This window comes from Hibiscus syriacus, unplaced genomic scaffold (genome assembly GCF_006381635.1).
Source record: "Hibiscus syriacus cultivar Baekdansim isolate YM2019G1 unplaced genomic scaffold, ASM638163v2 tig00001818_pilon, whole genome shotgun sequence".
Taxonomy (NCBI): domain Eukaryota; kingdom Viridiplantae; phylum Streptophyta; class Magnoliopsida; order Malvales; family Malvaceae; genus Hibiscus; species Hibiscus syriacus.
Window position 1 is genome coordinate 466,897 of NW_024061892.1, and position 17,808 is coordinate 484,704.

Sequence of the window (17,808 nt, forward strand, 5' to 3'; positions counted from 1 at the left end):
GGGTGCTATTTTTGTAATTATTTTAAAAAGGTGCTATTTGTGTAAAATGTTTGACAGTTTGTTGACCTCCTTTAACCAGAACTTTGATCGGCTTTGACCGGCTATTAAACGACCGTTAATCTTTTCTGAAAATACCTATCCTGACAGTTTTTGACCTCCCGAATCCGTTTTTGATGTCCGTTTTGCTAAATTCAAACCCGAAAGTCTCCAAATCGTCAGTCAAACCCGTTGACTTTAAGTTTGACCGAAAATTCGAAATTTCGGATGGTCATACTTTATGTTTTTCGACGTCCTGAATATAATTCCGAAGTCCGTTTTGCCAAATGCTGACCCGAAATTCCTGAATCGAGCTTGTAAACCCAAAAGGCTTAATATTTTAATATTTTGATTATTTAAATGAGATTTGGTCAAGGATTTATTCAATAAAAATATTTTATGAAGGTACTCGTGTTTCACCTGAGCAAGGATCAATTAGGTTCAGTGTCATCCGTTCGTTAGATCAACCTGAACCGCGTACTACGAGAATTACCCGTAGGTTTCCGTATATTATTTAAATAATATTTAGATTATTTATATTAGGATTCCAATATGGATTTTTCCAATTCGTAGGATCTAGCGCTGCAGCAGAACGTGATCGACAGACCCAGTAATAGGCTTCCCTATCTGATTTCCAAGACGGTTACAGGTGTGTTTCCTGATAGTGTTATATTATTGTTTTAAAGTATATAAATATCTGAATACTGTGTATCTGATTTCTGATTTACTGTAAATTTCTGATATGATTTCTGGTTACGGTATTTATTCCGTTTTCTGAATACTGATTACCCAACATCTGAATTACCATACATTACTGATTTGATTTTTGATTTCTGTATTTCTGTTTATGGTTTTCAAGCTTGAAATATTCTTATGTTTTTAAAGAATTATTCATTGTTTTATACGAATACATTCATGTTCATTTCTATCATTAGGGGGAATATTGTTGGAGGAAGGTTACTGCATGCTCCTCGGCTGTGTGCTCAGGGCCTTACTGTTATTGGTTGTGCGGAGTGTATGGTTCTGGGGAACCTACACAAACAGATTGTGAAAGGATGGGGGTAGTGTTCATGTTTTCAAAACATGTGCATAAACAAATTTTATTGAAATATTTCGTTAGTATGTTTTTGTACACTGTTTGGAGTACACTGGGCTTTTTAGCTCATTCTGTAAATTTTAACCTTTTTCAGATAACAGCAGACTGTAAGCTAGCATATTTGGCATCAGGAGAAATCAACTACTTTATTTTGTACGAACATATATTTCTATATGTTTTTCGGTTATATTGGTGACATGTATTTTATTATCATTTTGGACATATCTGTATTATTAATATTATGTTCTATATTATATTTAACGTTCTATAAGTTATATATAAAAAAAAACCTCTGAATGGGATATGTGACCCGCTTAGGTTTGGGTCTATCTTACAGACCGGGTCTGGGGGGTTACATTTGGTGGTATCAGAGCTTTCGGTTTTAAACACTCAGACTGTATATGGGTCCTAAACTTTGAATTTTTAAGAAATAAAAAAATGTCACCTTATGTTATGATTTAAAGTTTTCTCGAAGGTCCCTGATGCTAATCTGACATATGTTTCAAATTCTTTCTGTAGAGCCTTATAGATCCAACGATGAATGCTGCTAGAGGTCGCAGGACAGGACGTGGACGTTGTAGAGGGCGAGTCACTCGACCTTCTGTTACGATAGACGATCCGATGTCACCATGTGATCCTCCTGTTCCGCAAGTAGATCCGACTCTTTCTCATGATGATCAGTTTACTCCCGTGAGAGACCCTTCCGTCACTGAGGATGAGGATACTGAGATGAATGAAGACGCCATTAATAGAGATATCTTCCGTATGTTTCAGAGAGCTGCTAGAGCCCCTAGTAACATGACTGCAGTGGAGATTTCAAATTCTTTGGTCGCTGCTGGTGTAATTCCATTCCAAGGTATTACCGGTGGACCTCCGACAGACGCTGAGTATTGGCTGGAAGACACAGAGAGGATTATGGATGAAATGGACCTCAGACCTGAGCAGAAGTTGAAGGGGGCCCTAACTATGTTGAAGAAAGAAAGCTTCAGATGGTGACAATCCATTTCTGGTAGTATTCCGAGGAACCAATTAACATGGGATCTTTCCAAGACGCGCTTCCGGAGTCGCTACATCGGAGAGAGATATCTGTAGGAGCGACGCCAGGAGTTTTAGAATCTAGAGCAGGGTAATATGTCTGTTATGGATTACGAGGTTGAGTTCATCCGATTGAGCCGATATGCTCTTGGACTTGTGGACACTGAGGCAGATCGATGCTTGAGGTTCGAGAATGGACTCAGGTATGAGATCAGGAGTCGAGTCGCTACCCATCGAGAGAGGAATTTTGATGCTTTGGTTGAGATAGCCAAGACTGCTGAGGAAATAGAGCGACTGGGTATGGAGCACAAGAGAGATAATGATCGAGCTCAAACCCGATTCAGGAGGCCTTCTGGTTCTGTTGATTCTTCAGCACACCCTAGCAAGAGAGGCAGGGGTGAGTCCTTTCAGAGAGGTGGTAAGAGTGTCAGACCTATTGCATCTGGTTCTTCAGCTGTTCAATCTTCTAGACATGGTGGATCTTCTGGGTCGCAATCTTTGCAGTCATGTAATTATTGTGGGAAACCTCATTATGGGGAATGCAGGAAGAAATTGGGTACATGATTCAGATGTGGTTCAAGTGACCATATTGTAAAGGATTGTCCGGAGATAACTCATTCAGTTCAGACACCAGCTCGTACTCAGAGTACTGTTCAAACTCCTGCGGGTGGTCGTACTCAGGAGAGAGCATTTGGATTAGCTAGTAGAGGCCGAGCATCTCAGAGTAGGGGTCCAGTCAGATCTGAGGCCAGACAACCTGCATTGGTTTACACTGCTAGACTTCGACAAGATCGTGATGGGCCTAATGTGACTGCAAGTACTGTTACTATTCATTCAATTCCATACTTTGCATTGTTTGATAGTGGCTCTACAAATTCCTATGTATCACATTCTATTTATGAGGGTCTAAATATTCCTGTTGAAAATACTGAGCGTTCAGTGATAGTTCAAAGTCCCTTAGGCAAATCCATCGTGTTGGATCGTATTTTTAGAGAGTGCCCTATAGAGATCAATGGGGAGATTTTTCTGGCTGACCTGATGGAGTTACCATTTGAAGAGTTTGATTTGATTCTCGGCGTAGATTGGTTGGACAAACATCGAGTAAATATTGATTTTGAGACTAAGAGAGCTGTTCTGAAGACCCCATATAATCGAAAGATTGTAATGATCGGGGAACGACGTGGATTTCTGACGAATGTTGTGTCTGCCTTGGTAGCGGAGAAGATGATCATGAAGGGTTCCGAGGAGTTTCTTGCTTATATTTTGGACACTAGGAGATCGCAATCCGATATTGAAGGCAACCGAATTGTCAAGGAATTTCCCGATGTTTTTTTCGAGGAGTTGCCTGGATTACCTCCAGATAGAGAAATCGAGTTTGTGATTGAAGTCTATTCTGGTTCAACCCCGGTTTCAATGGCTCCTTATCGTATGGCCCCAAAGGAGCTTAAGGAGCTTAAGGAACTAAAAGTTCAACTTCAGGAGTTGTTGGACAGGGGATTTATTCGACCTAGTGTATCACCGTGGGGAGCTCCAGTTCTCTTTGTCAAGAAGAAAGATGGGACATTGAGACTCTGTATTGATTATAGAAAACTGAACAAGCTCACTGTTAAAAATAAATATCCTCTGCCCAGGATCGATGATCTATTTGACCAATTTCGAGGGGCTTCTATATTTTCAAAGATAGACTTGAGATCTGGTTATTATCAACTCAAAGTGAAAGATTCGGATATTCCGAACACTGCTTTCCGTACTCGATATGGGCACTATGAGTTTTTAGTGATGTCATTCAGGTTAACTAATGCCCCTGCTACTTTTATGGATCTGATGCATAGGGTGTTTCGACCTTATTTAGACCAGTTTGTAGTTGTATTCATTGATGACATACTGGTGTATTCTAGAAGTGAAGCAGAACATGAGGAGCATTTAAGGATTGTTCTTCAGACTCTAAGGGAGAATAAGCTATACGCTAAGTTGAGCAAGTGTGAGTTCTGGCTCATCGAAGTGACTTTTCTTGGACATATCGTCTCTGCTGATGGCATTCAGATGGGATCCGAGCAAAGTGGAGGCTATTCTGAACTGGAAGCAACCCAGAAACGTCTCTGAGATCTGTAGTTTCTTGGGCTTAGCGGGTTACTACCGTCGTTTCGTTGAGAGGTTCTCCCTTATTGCAGCTCCTCTGACGAAACTATTGAGGAAATATGTTACATTTGTCTGGTCTGATGACCAACAAGATAGCTTTGAGAAATTGAAGACTGTTCTAACTCAAGCCCCAGTGTTGATTCAGCCTGAATCTAGGAAGGATTTTTCTGTCTACAGTGATGCTTCTTATTCTGGATTAGGATGTGTTTTGATGCAAGATAGGAAAGTTGTTGCTTATGCGTCACGTCAGTTAAGGCCGCATGAGCGTAACTATCATACTCACGATCTGGAATTAGCTGCTGTAGTTTTTGCTTTAAAGATCTGGAGATACTACCTCTACGAAGAAAAGTGTTATATCTATACTGATCATAAGAGTCTGAAGTATCTGCTTACTCAGAAAGAATTGAATTTGAGACAGCGTCGCTGGTTGGAGCTTTTAAAGGACTATGATTTTGAGATAGAATATCATCCAGGGAAGGCTAATGTAGTGGCAGACGCCTTGAGCCGTAAGACGATATCATATCTCAGAGCCTTATTTGCCAACTTGAGCTTATTTGATGATAATAGTTTGTTAGCAGAGTTACAGGTTAAACCTACTTTGGCCGAGGAGATTAAGGCCAAACAACTCCTTGATAGCTCGTTGCTTCCCATTATTGAACAAGTTAAGCAAGGATTGAGTTCGGAGTATATGGTGGATCAGGATGGTATTTTGTGTTTTCACGGTCGTTACTGCGTCCCTAAAGATGATGAGTTGAAACGGGTTATTCTTCAGGAGGCTCATAGTAGTCCTTATGCTATGCATCCTGGTGAGGACAAAATGTACAATAATCTCAAAGAGCACTACTTTTGGACTGGTATAAAAAAGAATATTTCAGATTTTGTGGCGAGGTGTTTGACTTGTCAGCAGGTTAAGGCAGAGCACCAGCATCCATCTGGATTATTACAATCAATTAAGATTCCTGAGTGGAAATGGGAGCGCATTACGATGGACTTCGTTACTGGTCTTCCTCTAACTCCTTCCAAAAAGGATTCTATCTGGGTGATTATTGATCGACTCACCAAGTCAGCGCACTTTATCCCTATTCGGGTTAATTATTCTCTGGATAAACTGGCTAAGTTGTACATTTCTGAGATCGTTAGACTTTATGGTATTCCGTTGTCTATCATATTTGATCGAGATCCGAGATTCACTTTCAGGTTCTGGAAAGCTTTGCACGAGGCTCTGGGTACTCGTTTGAATTTCAGTATAATTTTTCATCCTCAAACTGATGGACAGTCTGAGCGAGTGATTCAAGTGTTGGAGGATATGTTAAGAGGTTGTGTGATTGATTTTCGTGGTAGTTGGGAAGATTTCTTGCCATTAGCTGAGTTTGCTTACAATAATAGTTATCAGGCGAGTATTCGCATGGCACCGTATGAGGCTCTGTATGGACGTAGATGTCGTACTCCTATATGTTAGACAGAGTTACATGATAGAAAAACTTTGGGTCCAGACTTGGTACGAGAGACTAAAGATACTGTCAGATTGATCCGTGATCGCTTAAGAGAGGCATTTGATAGGCAGAAATCATACGCAGATAAGCGACGTAAGGATATTGAGTTTGAGGTTGGAGATCAGGTTTTCCACAAGGTATCTCCATGGAAGAAAGTATTAAGATTTTGACGTAAGGGTAAACTGAGTCCGTGATTTATTGGACCTTATCGTATTCTGAAGAAAGTTGGACCTGTTGCTTATCAGCTTGAGTTGCCTTCCCAGCTCAGACGTATTCATGATGTTTTTCATGTATCTATGTTGAGGCGATACCATCCAGATCCAGATCACATCATTCAGGTTGATGAGGTAGAGCTGAGACCTGATTTGTCATATGAGGAGGAGCCTGTTCAGGTTTTAGAGAAAGATGAGCGAGTTCTTCGGAATAGGCGTATTCCAATGGTCAAAGTTCAGTGGAGTAATCGTAGCCCCTCAGAAGCTACTTGAGAGACATTGGAGTTAATGGAGGTTCAATTTCCTCATCTATTTTCATAAGGTAAATTTCGAGGACGAAATTTCTTGTAGAGGGGGAGAATTGTAACCACCCAAAAATTACAAAATAATGTTTAATTGAAATTTGAGGTTAATTATGAAAATTGGTGAAATTTGGGGACTAAATTGGAAGTTCTTTAAACTTGTAGCTTGTTTTAGAGTTAAAGGAAAATTCAGGGACCAAGCCCTAAATTTACCCTAAAATGTTAGGTATTGGTTGTTATGTACGTGAATTGGTTTCTGAAAATCAGAAACCAATTCCTCCCAAATTTCCCTCTCCTAATCTCAACTTCCGACGACGATCCCGACGCCGTCCGAATTTCGATCGCCGTTTTGAAAGAACCATCGTGTTCGTTATCGAGTCAGGAACAATCCCCTCAATTTAATTGAAGCAAAACGCTGCCAAACGTCGTGAATTTCAAGTCAAAGTATCGACGTTTTTTTAGCTCAATCGCCTAGAAAATCCTAAATTCATCGCCGATCGTTGCTCCGTTTACGACACCTCCCGCACCATCGTATTCCTTGTGCCGTTCCGAGTCCGCCGGTGTCATCCTCGGTCTCCGTCGACGGCGACGCGTGGGGAGGTGGATCAGTCAAAGATTCGGCCGAGTCGAAATCGAGCTCTCCGCCGTTCAAAAATTTGAACCGATCTTTGTAAGTATCTCGAAATCGCTCAAAATAATTTTTAGAATTTTTTCCGTGATTTTTAGAGCCCCGGAGGACGTCGCACGCGCCATACGCGCCGCCGTAGGGCGAGTGAAATCTGGAAACCGGTTTAACCGGTTTTGAACCGGTTTTGACCGGTCCTGACCCGACCCGTTGACCCGACCCGTTGACCCGTTGACCCGACCCGACCGTTGACCGGAGCTATTCTGAGAATTAATTCGGTTTTGGTGCTATTTTGGTAAAAAAAAATTTCAAAAAAGTGATATTATGGGGAATTAATTCAAAATTAGTGCTATTTTGGAAATTAATTTGAAAAGGGTGCTATTTTGGTAATTATTTTAAAAAGGGTGCTATTTGTGTAAAATGTTTGACAGTTTGTTGACCTCCTTTGACCAGAACTTTGACCGGCTTTGACTGGCTATTAAACGACCGTTAATCTTTTCTGAAAATACCTATCCTGACAATTTTCGACGTCCCGAATCCATTTTTGAAGTCCGTTTCGCTAAATTCAAACCCGAAAGTCTCCAAATCGTCAGTCAAACCCGTTGACTTTAATTTTGACCGAGAATTCGAAATTTTGGAAGGTCATACTTTATGTTTTTCGACGTCCTGAATATAATTTCGAAGTCCGTTTTGCCAAATTTTGACCTGAAATTCCCGAATCGAGCTTGTAAACCCAAAAGACTTAATATTTTAATATTTTGATTATTTAAATGAGATTTGGTCAAGGATTTATTCAATAAAAATATTTTATGAAGGTACTCGTGTTTCACCTGAGCAAGGATCAATTAGGTCCGCTGTTATCCGTTCGTTAGATCAGCCTGAACCGTGTACTACGAGAATTACCCGTAGGTTTCCGTATATTATTTAAATAATATTTAGATTATTTATATTAGGATTCCAATATGGATTTTTTCCAATTCGTAGGATCTAGCGCTGCAGCAGAACGTGATCGACAGACCCAGTAATAGGCTTCCCTATCTGATTTCCCAAACTGTTACAGGTGTGTTTCCTGATAGTGTTATATTATTGTTTTAAAGTATATAAATATATGAATACTGTGTATATGATTTCTAATTTACTGTATATTTCTGATATGATTTCTGGTTACGGTATTTATTCCGTTTTCTGAATACTGATTACCCAACATCTGAATTACCATACATTACTGATTTGATTTTTGATTTCTGTATTTCTGTTTATGGTTTTCAAGCTTGAAATATTCTTATGTTTTTAAAGAATTATTCATTGTTTTATACGAATACATTCATGTTCATTTCTATCATTGGGGGGAATATTGTTGGAGGAAGATTACTGCAGGCTCCTCAGCTGTGTGCTCAGGGCCTTACTGTTACTGGTTGTGCGGGGTGTATGGTTCTGGGGAACCTACACAAAAAGATTGTGAAAGGATGGGGGTAGTGTTCATGTTTTCAAAACATGTGCATAAACAAATTTTATTGAAATATTTCGTTAGTATGTTTTTGTACACTGTTTGGAGCACACTGGGCTTTTTAGCTCATTCTGTAAATTTTAACCTTTTTCAGATAACAGCAGACCGTAAGCTAGCAGATTTGGCATCAGGAGAAATCAACTACTTTATTTTGTACGAACATATATTTCTATATGTTTTTCGGTTATGTTGGTGACATGTATTTTATTATCGTTTTGGACATATCTGTATTATTAATATTATGTTCTATATTATATTTAACGTTCTATAAGTTATATATAAAAAAAACCTCTGAATGGGATATGTGACCCGCTTAGGTTTGGGTCTATCTTACAGACCGGGTATGGGGGGTTACAATTTTAATATTTAAATCATAATTTTATTATAATTACTAAAAAAATATTGATATAATATAATATCTGATATTTTTTAACGACCATAATTTGAATAAAATAAGATATATAAAAAAATTAAATAAAAATGAGAAAAGATATATAATTAAGAAGTCAAACCATGAATTAATTATTTAAGTTTTTTAAATAGATTCATTATTTAAGTTATGTACTCATTTAAGATATTTAGATGTTAGGGTGATTAAATCTTTGGTAAAAATATGAATTTTTTAAAAAGAAAAAAGTATTATTTTTTCCCTTTTTTATATTTTCAGTTGTAACCTTTGTATTTATATTTTAATCTAAATAATATCTAGTAAAAATTAGAGAAAATGAATAATCACTTTATAAATATTTCACTAATATCATTTTAAGGCTGATTTCACGATTTAATTTGTTAACTTTAATACCTAAATTATGAAAAATTCCATTTTATAAAAAATATAAGAAAAGTCCTTTAAATAAATAAATAAATGTCTAAAAAACTATTCAGAGTTTGAGTTTAAGCATACTTGTGTTCCTCAACCCGTGATGGGTTTGATTGCTGCCTTATGACCTAAGGGTGTGTATCTTAAGGCTGAGGATGCAACAAATGCAGCACTCTACGTAGCAAGTGAAGACCAAAAATATGTTAGATTGCATTATTTGTTCATAGACATGGGCTTTACTCTGTCAATCCGTCGTTCTACATGTTCCAATGCCCTGACAACGACCATTCATATAATATTCTAAAGAATTTTAATATTTTTTTATAAATTTTAAGTTTCTTAATTTTTTAATTTCTTAGATTTTTATTTTTATCCATTTTAATTTCTTATATTTTTTTAATCTCATAGTTATAGCAAAGTTTATTTTTATCCATTTTAATTTCTTAATTTTTTCCTATGTTGATTGTTGATAGTCTTATTTCTTTTAAATAATAATGTATTCACAATGTCATCGTTAATTAATTATCTTATCATATCATCGGATTTTTAAAGTTTCTATTTGATTAAACTATATTATATATATGTCAATTTCGCTTAGAAAACATTTTAAAAATCATTAAAAATGATTTATAATAATTATAATTATTTTTATTATGTTTTAATATAAATTGTGCAAAATTTAAAAAATTCACGACCGCGACACCCACAGTAAACGCGATGACATCCGTTATGTCCGCAACCGCGATAAACGCGACGTGACTGAAAACGTGACCGCGAATACTCTGGTAATCATACCCACATTGTTCTCATTCCGATTGTGAATTCTCCTTTTTGTCATATAAATCTTTGGAACGTGTTATTTAATATTGTGTCTAAGATGTTGGTCTTCGAATTCAATTTTTTTAAGTGTTTAAATTGATGAGACTCAAAACACCTTTGTTCTAGGTAAACTGATTATCGATAATATTATCAAAGATTATGAGTTACTATAGTCCTTTGTTCGCAAGAGAGGGGGTCAGAAGGGTTTTTTTTTATTTGAAATTATATGAGTAAAGCTTATGATAGGGTAGAGTGACATTTTATCTGGTCAATCATGACATGAATGGGTTTTTCTCCTCATTGGATTGAGATTTTGTAGCGCATCGTGAGTTTAGTGTCATACTCAATCATTTTGAATGGACTAGTCGACCGTTGTTTTGAGCCACAGAGGGGACTCCATCAGGGACTCGTTGAGTTCGTATTTATTTTTAATATGTAGTGAAGGTTTATCTTCTTTACTACGACAGACGGATGCTGATGGGAGTTTGAAGGGGTTCAAATTAATATCTATGCTCTCACGATTTTGCACATTCTCTTTGCAGATGATTGTTTAATTTTTGGAGAGGCAAAGACGATAGTGGCTATGCACTTGAAGCCTCTTTTAGTTGTGTATGGTGAGAGTTTGGGTCAAATTATAAATATCGACAAATCGGGAATTTCCTTCAGCCTAATGTGATTGACGAGTATCAACGTGATGTTAAACGTGTCCTGGATATTTCTAGTTTCCCTAATTCGGAAAAAATATCTAGGTCTCCCGACTATTATTGAAAGAAATAAAAAATGGTGCATTTGCTCATCTAAAGGAGAAAATTTCATTCTCGTATCTATAATTGGCTTATTTGTACGTTGTCCTAGGGAGATAGGGATGTGTTTATAAACTCAGTTCTTCAGGTTATCCCATTATTTGCTATGAAATGCTTTCTACTCCTAAAATCTTTGTACCCAGAGCTAGAAGGAATCATGGCTCATTTTTGGTGGCAGAAGTTTGAGAATAAACTGGTATACATTAGTGTACATGGGAGGGTTCATGCGATTTGAAGGAATCGAGGGGATTAGGATTCCGAGAACTGGCTAAGTTCAACATTGTACTTTTAGCCAAGCAAGGTCAGAGGCCTGTAACCAACCCTTCATTCCTTATCGGTCGTATCCTCCGTGCTAAGTACTTCCCAAATGAAGATTTTTGCAGTTCCAGGTTAGGCTCACATCCGTTCTACATTTGGCGTAGCATCTGGAGTGGGAGGGGTTATTAGAAAAAGGTTTACGCTGAAAAGTGGGTTCGAGAATTTCCATTTCTGTTTGGAACGACTTCTGGTTCCCTGGGAGTCTTCCTAGCGATTCGATAGTTACAGTGTCTGGTCTAATTGCTGCGAAAACTAGCAATGGAGGGAGGAGTTTATTGCCACTATTTTTTTAGGAGGAAGCTGAGTTAATCGAAGCTATTCTAGTTTCGAGTTTTGGGTAAGAAGACAATCACGTATGGGGTGGTGAACGATCGAGCTTGTATAACGTCTGAAGTGTATCCGTTGAAAGCTCTTTTCAACAGAATTTGAGCAAGTGCATGTCAACGTAAGATAAAATTGCAAGTATGAAAGTTTTATCATAATTTTGTTACAGTAAAGAAAAATATATTCCTCAAGAGATCAACAAATGAGCCTTATTGCATGTCTTGTGTGAACATTGTTGAGTCTACTGTGCATGTGATTAGAGATTGTTATTTGGCGAAATCAATTTTGAGGAGTTTGAATATCCAGTGGCCAACCCACATAGACTCTAGTGACTTTAAGAGTTGATTAGTGTGTGTTTTACTTCATCACACAACAGATAAAAGTTCAATTATTTTAGTTGAGTGTGGGCACTGTGGTATGCCCGAAACAAACTTATTTATGAGAGTCATCCTATGCGTTCTGAAGATATAATTTGTGAAAGCATATTGCCTGGATTTCACCACAGCAAACGCGTGTCTACATTCTTCATCCCACCCCCATAGTTCGATGGAAGCCTCCAATCTCCCCATCAATCAAGGTGAGTTTTGATGCCCGATTCATGCGAGCACAAAAGATTGCATGGTCAAAAGTCGTTATCTGGAACTGGGAAGGGAAGCTAATGGGAGCTACTAGGAGAATGGTGATCAGAGTTGCCTCAGCTTTTGCAATGGAGGCGAGGGAGACTGTTCACGCTGTGGAGCTTGCCTCTGATTTGGGTTTCCACGATGTGGTTATTGAAAGAGACTCTCGAACTGTCATAGGGAAGTTAACTTTGACTGAAGCAAATAGTTCAAAAATTAGCGCTCTAGTCTGAGAAACAAGGTGTCGAGCGAGGGTCTTCCAAGCTTTCCACTTCAATGTCACCCCCGGATCTGATAATGTTGCAGCTCATCTACTAGCGGCGGATGATAGTCTTGGAGCGATGAATCGTTTTTGGGTTGAAGAAGGTACCTGCTGCTGCTTCCAAGAGTAAGTGGCAGAGAATTCAAGATGGTTAGTTCCTCTTAAGTGAAGCTTCGTGTGCATGTGTCTAGAGATTTTGGGTCCACTCAACAGTTTTTTCTCTCTCTCTGTTTGAGCTTTCATCAACGTTTCTAGGACTACAGAGAAAGAGAAAGGCCAACATTTGATTTCCTAATTCTCACTGTTTAATTTTACTATTTTAATCTTTTTCACAAATTTCTAGTTTTGTTATTTTTTAGAGTCACATTACATGTACTCCACTCTTTACAACTTCCCAAACTATTTTTGTTTTTCTTTTCCAATTATTAATAAATGGTTAGCATTTTCATGATTAAAAAAAATAAATTATACTTAAAATTAATTTTAGGAGTTGAAAGAATTTTTTTGTTAAAAATAAGTGACTAATATTTTTAACGTTATAATTTTTAGATGTCTATATCATAATAATCATTAGAAAAAAATTAAATGACACATGTTACGTTTATATATTTTTAAAATTTTTATTGTATAAAAATTAAAAATGTTATTATTTTATGAAAGACATATATTTTTAATATCACAAAAATTCTTAAAATCTTAACAATTTTAATTTCAAATCTCATTTTCAGCTGTTATTGGATTGTCTGTGAGCATAATCGATGTCATTCATCGGTCACACACTAAACTATCATTGATCTTGTCGTCACCCCCATATATCTACATCCCTAACCTTAAAATCCCTAAAAATTTCTTACATTGAAGATGGAGAAGGGTGATTTTCTCCGATCTTGTTTACTTTCCAAAGTTTCTCTCACTCCTAATCTTATTAAATTGTGAAAAATGATGCTTTTACAATTCATAAAAGATCACACAAAGCTTATCAAATTCATCCCACAAACCACTTAACAAATTCAACAAATCTTTCACACAAATCTTATTAGAGAACGCACGAAGAGCAACAGTACTTGAAGAAGCCTGAAACACCAAACCATAATTGAGAGTACCACAAAGATAACTCAAAATGCGTTTCACTGCCAACCAATGCAACTCACACGACCTGTGCATATATTGAGCTACAGAACCAACACTATACGAAATATCTGGTTTAGTCTGACTAAGGTGAAGTAAGCCACCAACAACACTACAGTAGTATTGAGGATCATTAAGTAGGTGACCACCATCACTATTTAACTTAGGTGTATAAAGCATGTGAGTGGGTATCGATCAAGCATCAAGCATATCAGCACGATCTAACAATTCTTGAATACACTTACGTTGCTTAATAACAAGGCACCATTAGAATGTTTAACCTCAAGGCCAAGAAAAAACCCCAATTCACCAAGATTTTTCAAAGAAAATTATGAACCTAGAAACCACACATCATCCTTAATCAAAGCACTATCACTCTCAGTAATCACAATGTCATATACATATACTAGAATGAACACACAACGATCATCTTTCTGACGAACAAATAAAGAGACATTCACTTGTGTTCCAATAAAACCAACACTAAGTAAAAAGAAAAGAAGTTTAGAATACCAATTTCAAGGAGATTGTTTCAATCTATATAAAGATTTGATCAATTTGTACACCAAACGCTCCCCATTTGGAGACTTTTACTCAAAACCAGGCGGTTGCACCATGAAAACCTCATCGACCAAATCACTATTAAGAAACGCATTATTCACATATACTTGACGTAACGACCAACAATGCTGAATGACCAACGAAAAAACCACATTCACTGAAACACCCTCAGACCAATACGGGTGACCCAATCCAATCTGAGGTGTTATATTAGGGTCACTGGAGCGACCTACAGTAAAAATCCATGAGAAATTATTTTTTGTAAAACATGTAAAATCATAAAACAATTTATAAATAAAATACAGGTTCAGAAAACCATTCATGTATTACAAACAAAATTAAAATCATACAAGTTCCAGACTTAGTATAAAAATCAAATTGACCTACATGCCCCTAATTACGCTTGTACCGTACTCTATAAGCCAAGCTGAATGAACTCTCATTACTGAAGTCGATAGTTGCACTGTATCGATTCTTTTAACCTAAAACGGTGAGTAAAAGAGTGAGCTTTGGGGAGCTCAGTAATACAGAACTACTAGGTAATGCTGAAGGACATGCAAATAAATGACAAGCATAAAAAAAATTCTCATTGATTCAAGCATCTACATGTTTTCGTGATGAGCTGAGGTTCCACTGATATTTCTTCAGGTAACAGACAAGTAGCTTATAGCTCAGAGGAAACATTCAGAGGATCAGGTTCAGAGATTGAAATAGACGACTAATGTGTTCCTTCAAAACCAGAATAAAATGTAATCATAGTTTAAAAACAATAGTAGTTATTTTAGTAAAACAAGTTTTTAATATCACTATAGTACCCTCCATCCGAATACTCTATGTGAAATTCCCCAGTACATCATCCATAAGGACTTACCCTAGACCTCTAGGATCTAGGAGTCCAATATGAATGATCAGAACAAAAAAGATTTACCAGCTAGTTGAACATCAAAGACTCTAGAATCCTACCCAATTAATACCTCAATAAAATAGTTTCATATAGAACCAGTAATATCAGAAAACAAAAATCAGAAGTTGGGTTTTTATTTAAAATACAAAGTTTCCCTCCAACCGTATACCAAATGCAGTACTCCAGAGCAAACATCCATAAGGACTTACCATAGACCCCTAGTATCTAGAAGTCCAATACGAGTGATTAGAACAGAAAAAATTTACTAGCTAGTTGAACCTCAGAGTTTCCAGACACCTACCCAAACATTACCCCAATAAATCAGATCAGATAGTAGACAGTAATATTAGAAATTAGGAGATAATTGTACCTTGTGTTAGAAATCAAAAACCATATATCAGAAATTGTACTTTATATAAATCAGAGAAAATATTTTTGTAAATAGGGAACACACTAGAGGATCCAGATAATTTCCAAAGGCACTTGAAAATTATTAGGAATAGAAAGTATGAACTTAAGCAAAAATTGATTGGATTTTAGGATCGAGGTTCCTATTAAAAGGGTTTAATTGCTAACGGGTCTAAATAGACATTCAGAGATTGATGCTTCAGGACCATTTAGGATTTTAGGTGTATTAGAAAGGTATTTATGAACCTTTACATCAAACTAAATTAAGATTTCATAGTGAATCCTCGAGTGAGGTCCTAATTAAAGAGTTCGATAAAATAACAGACCAAATCAGACGTTCAAGGCCGATACGTCGGGAAATTTAGGAGTTCAAAATCATCCACAAAGTATTCAGAAACTAAGACATTCAGATATTCACGATTTTAGATATATAAGAAAAAGGTTCTGATATCCAGGCATGAAAAGATACTTTAGTCACTTTGAATCTTAGAGCAATTCCGAAAAAACGAGGATAAACAAAAATTTACGGTATTCGAGATCCCTAACAATGACATCGGCTCCCAAGTCAAATCAAACTATAAAGGTCTCATCAATGTGGTACATATCCAGAGTTCTGACAGGAACACTTCACGGATGTAGATTTCTTATTTCGAACTGTGCTTTGAAGTTAAACAACTTATCATCTTAATTTCTTTATACGGATCCCAAAGTTATTCATGAGTATTCATACATAATTAATCAACTTTATTCTCATACTATCGACATGATAGAGACAGTTTTCATACTCGAGTCGTACTTCATAATCCTTATGGCCAAAATGACATTTAAGGTTTTACCGATATTCCAAAACTCATCTCCAATAATTCATTTAATCCAAGTTATAAGGTTATTTGGGGTCCTTCTAAAACTTAATGGTATTCTGGTCATTTTAATGCTCAGGTGTATTTATGTCATTTAAGTAAATTAAGTCGTACGAAAAGCATTCGGTAGGAATAATTTCCAAGTATTACTCAGAGATCAGGAATTTAGATCGTATATCCTCAAGGTTAAAAGTCACTGTCGAAAGCTTTCCCAATAGATTAGAAGTTTAACAGGTAAGTCAAAAGTCTTATAAGCTTTAAGGGTATTTTGGTTATTTTCCTAGCGGGAGTTGACGATATAGATTCTTAGCGGGAATAAATAAGAATTTTAGAGTTCGAAAGCTAACTTATTTCAACATAATATTTATATTGGTCCTTTAGTTCCTTAAATGAGCCATTCAAGTCCTAAACAGTTCATTAAAAATATACCAAAATCAGAACAAGTTCAGAATAACCAGTGTAACACCTATCCAACTCGTATTTAATCATGCCTTGAACAAATAACCAACGTGTATCATGAAACATAAATAGGGTAGTACAGTTTTACCTCGATATTTGTGCCAAATTGGTTGATAAAATAAACTCCATTCGATTTCCCTTGAACTTGAATTCAATGTCCCAAAATATATTAGATACAAGGCAAAACGAATTTCATCATAAATAGAGTTTAAACGTGAAAATCGGATCAAATTGGATGATAAAACGCTAAAAAAACAGCTTACTGAGTTGGAATTTGGCAAAATGGATCGCAAAATCGAGTTCATGACGTCGAAAAACTTTAGGATAGGTGGTCTCGGTGAAAAGTCAATATCGTTCAACGACCGGTCAACGCGGGTCAACGACTCAGGCGCATGACTCTCTTGGCTCGACTCGGGTTAGGTTGGGTCGGGTTGGAGGGAAAATTCAAACCGGTAGGTTGACCGAAAATAAGCCCACATGCGATGACGACACGTGTTGCCATTTTCGGTGGTCGGTCGGCCACCAAAATACGCAGAATTGAATTTTACAACAAGGGGTGACACTTACCGATGTTGGTTGGCGACGGAGAAAGATGGAGGACTCGTTAAATCTTCACCAAAACTTCCTTCTCCTCACCTCTCCACAAACTGACGACGGTGAGGGTGCAACCGGTACTGACGGACGCTGGACAACGAGAGGAAGGCGATGGCGAGGGCAGTGTCATCACCGAAGCGAAGAACGGCGGCGAAACGAAGGTGGAAGATTTCTTGAAGAGAGAGAAAGAAAGAAAGTTGGAAGAGAGAGAAAGAAAGAAAGTTGGAAGAGAGAGAAAGAGATTTTTATTTATTTTTCTGTGACCGGGTATTGGTTCATCTTTATAGGGATTTAAATCCCACTGAAAAAGGTCAAGTCACAACTTTGGCCACTGAGTTTTCAAGATCTCCAAAATTGGGTTTTGAAGTCAATCAGAAATTAGAAAAAAAAAAAAAACTAGGCCTACTTTGGGGTGTGACATTCACTGTTGAAGATTTGATCACTAGACTAAATGTATTATGGAAGTCATGTCCCGGAACTTGA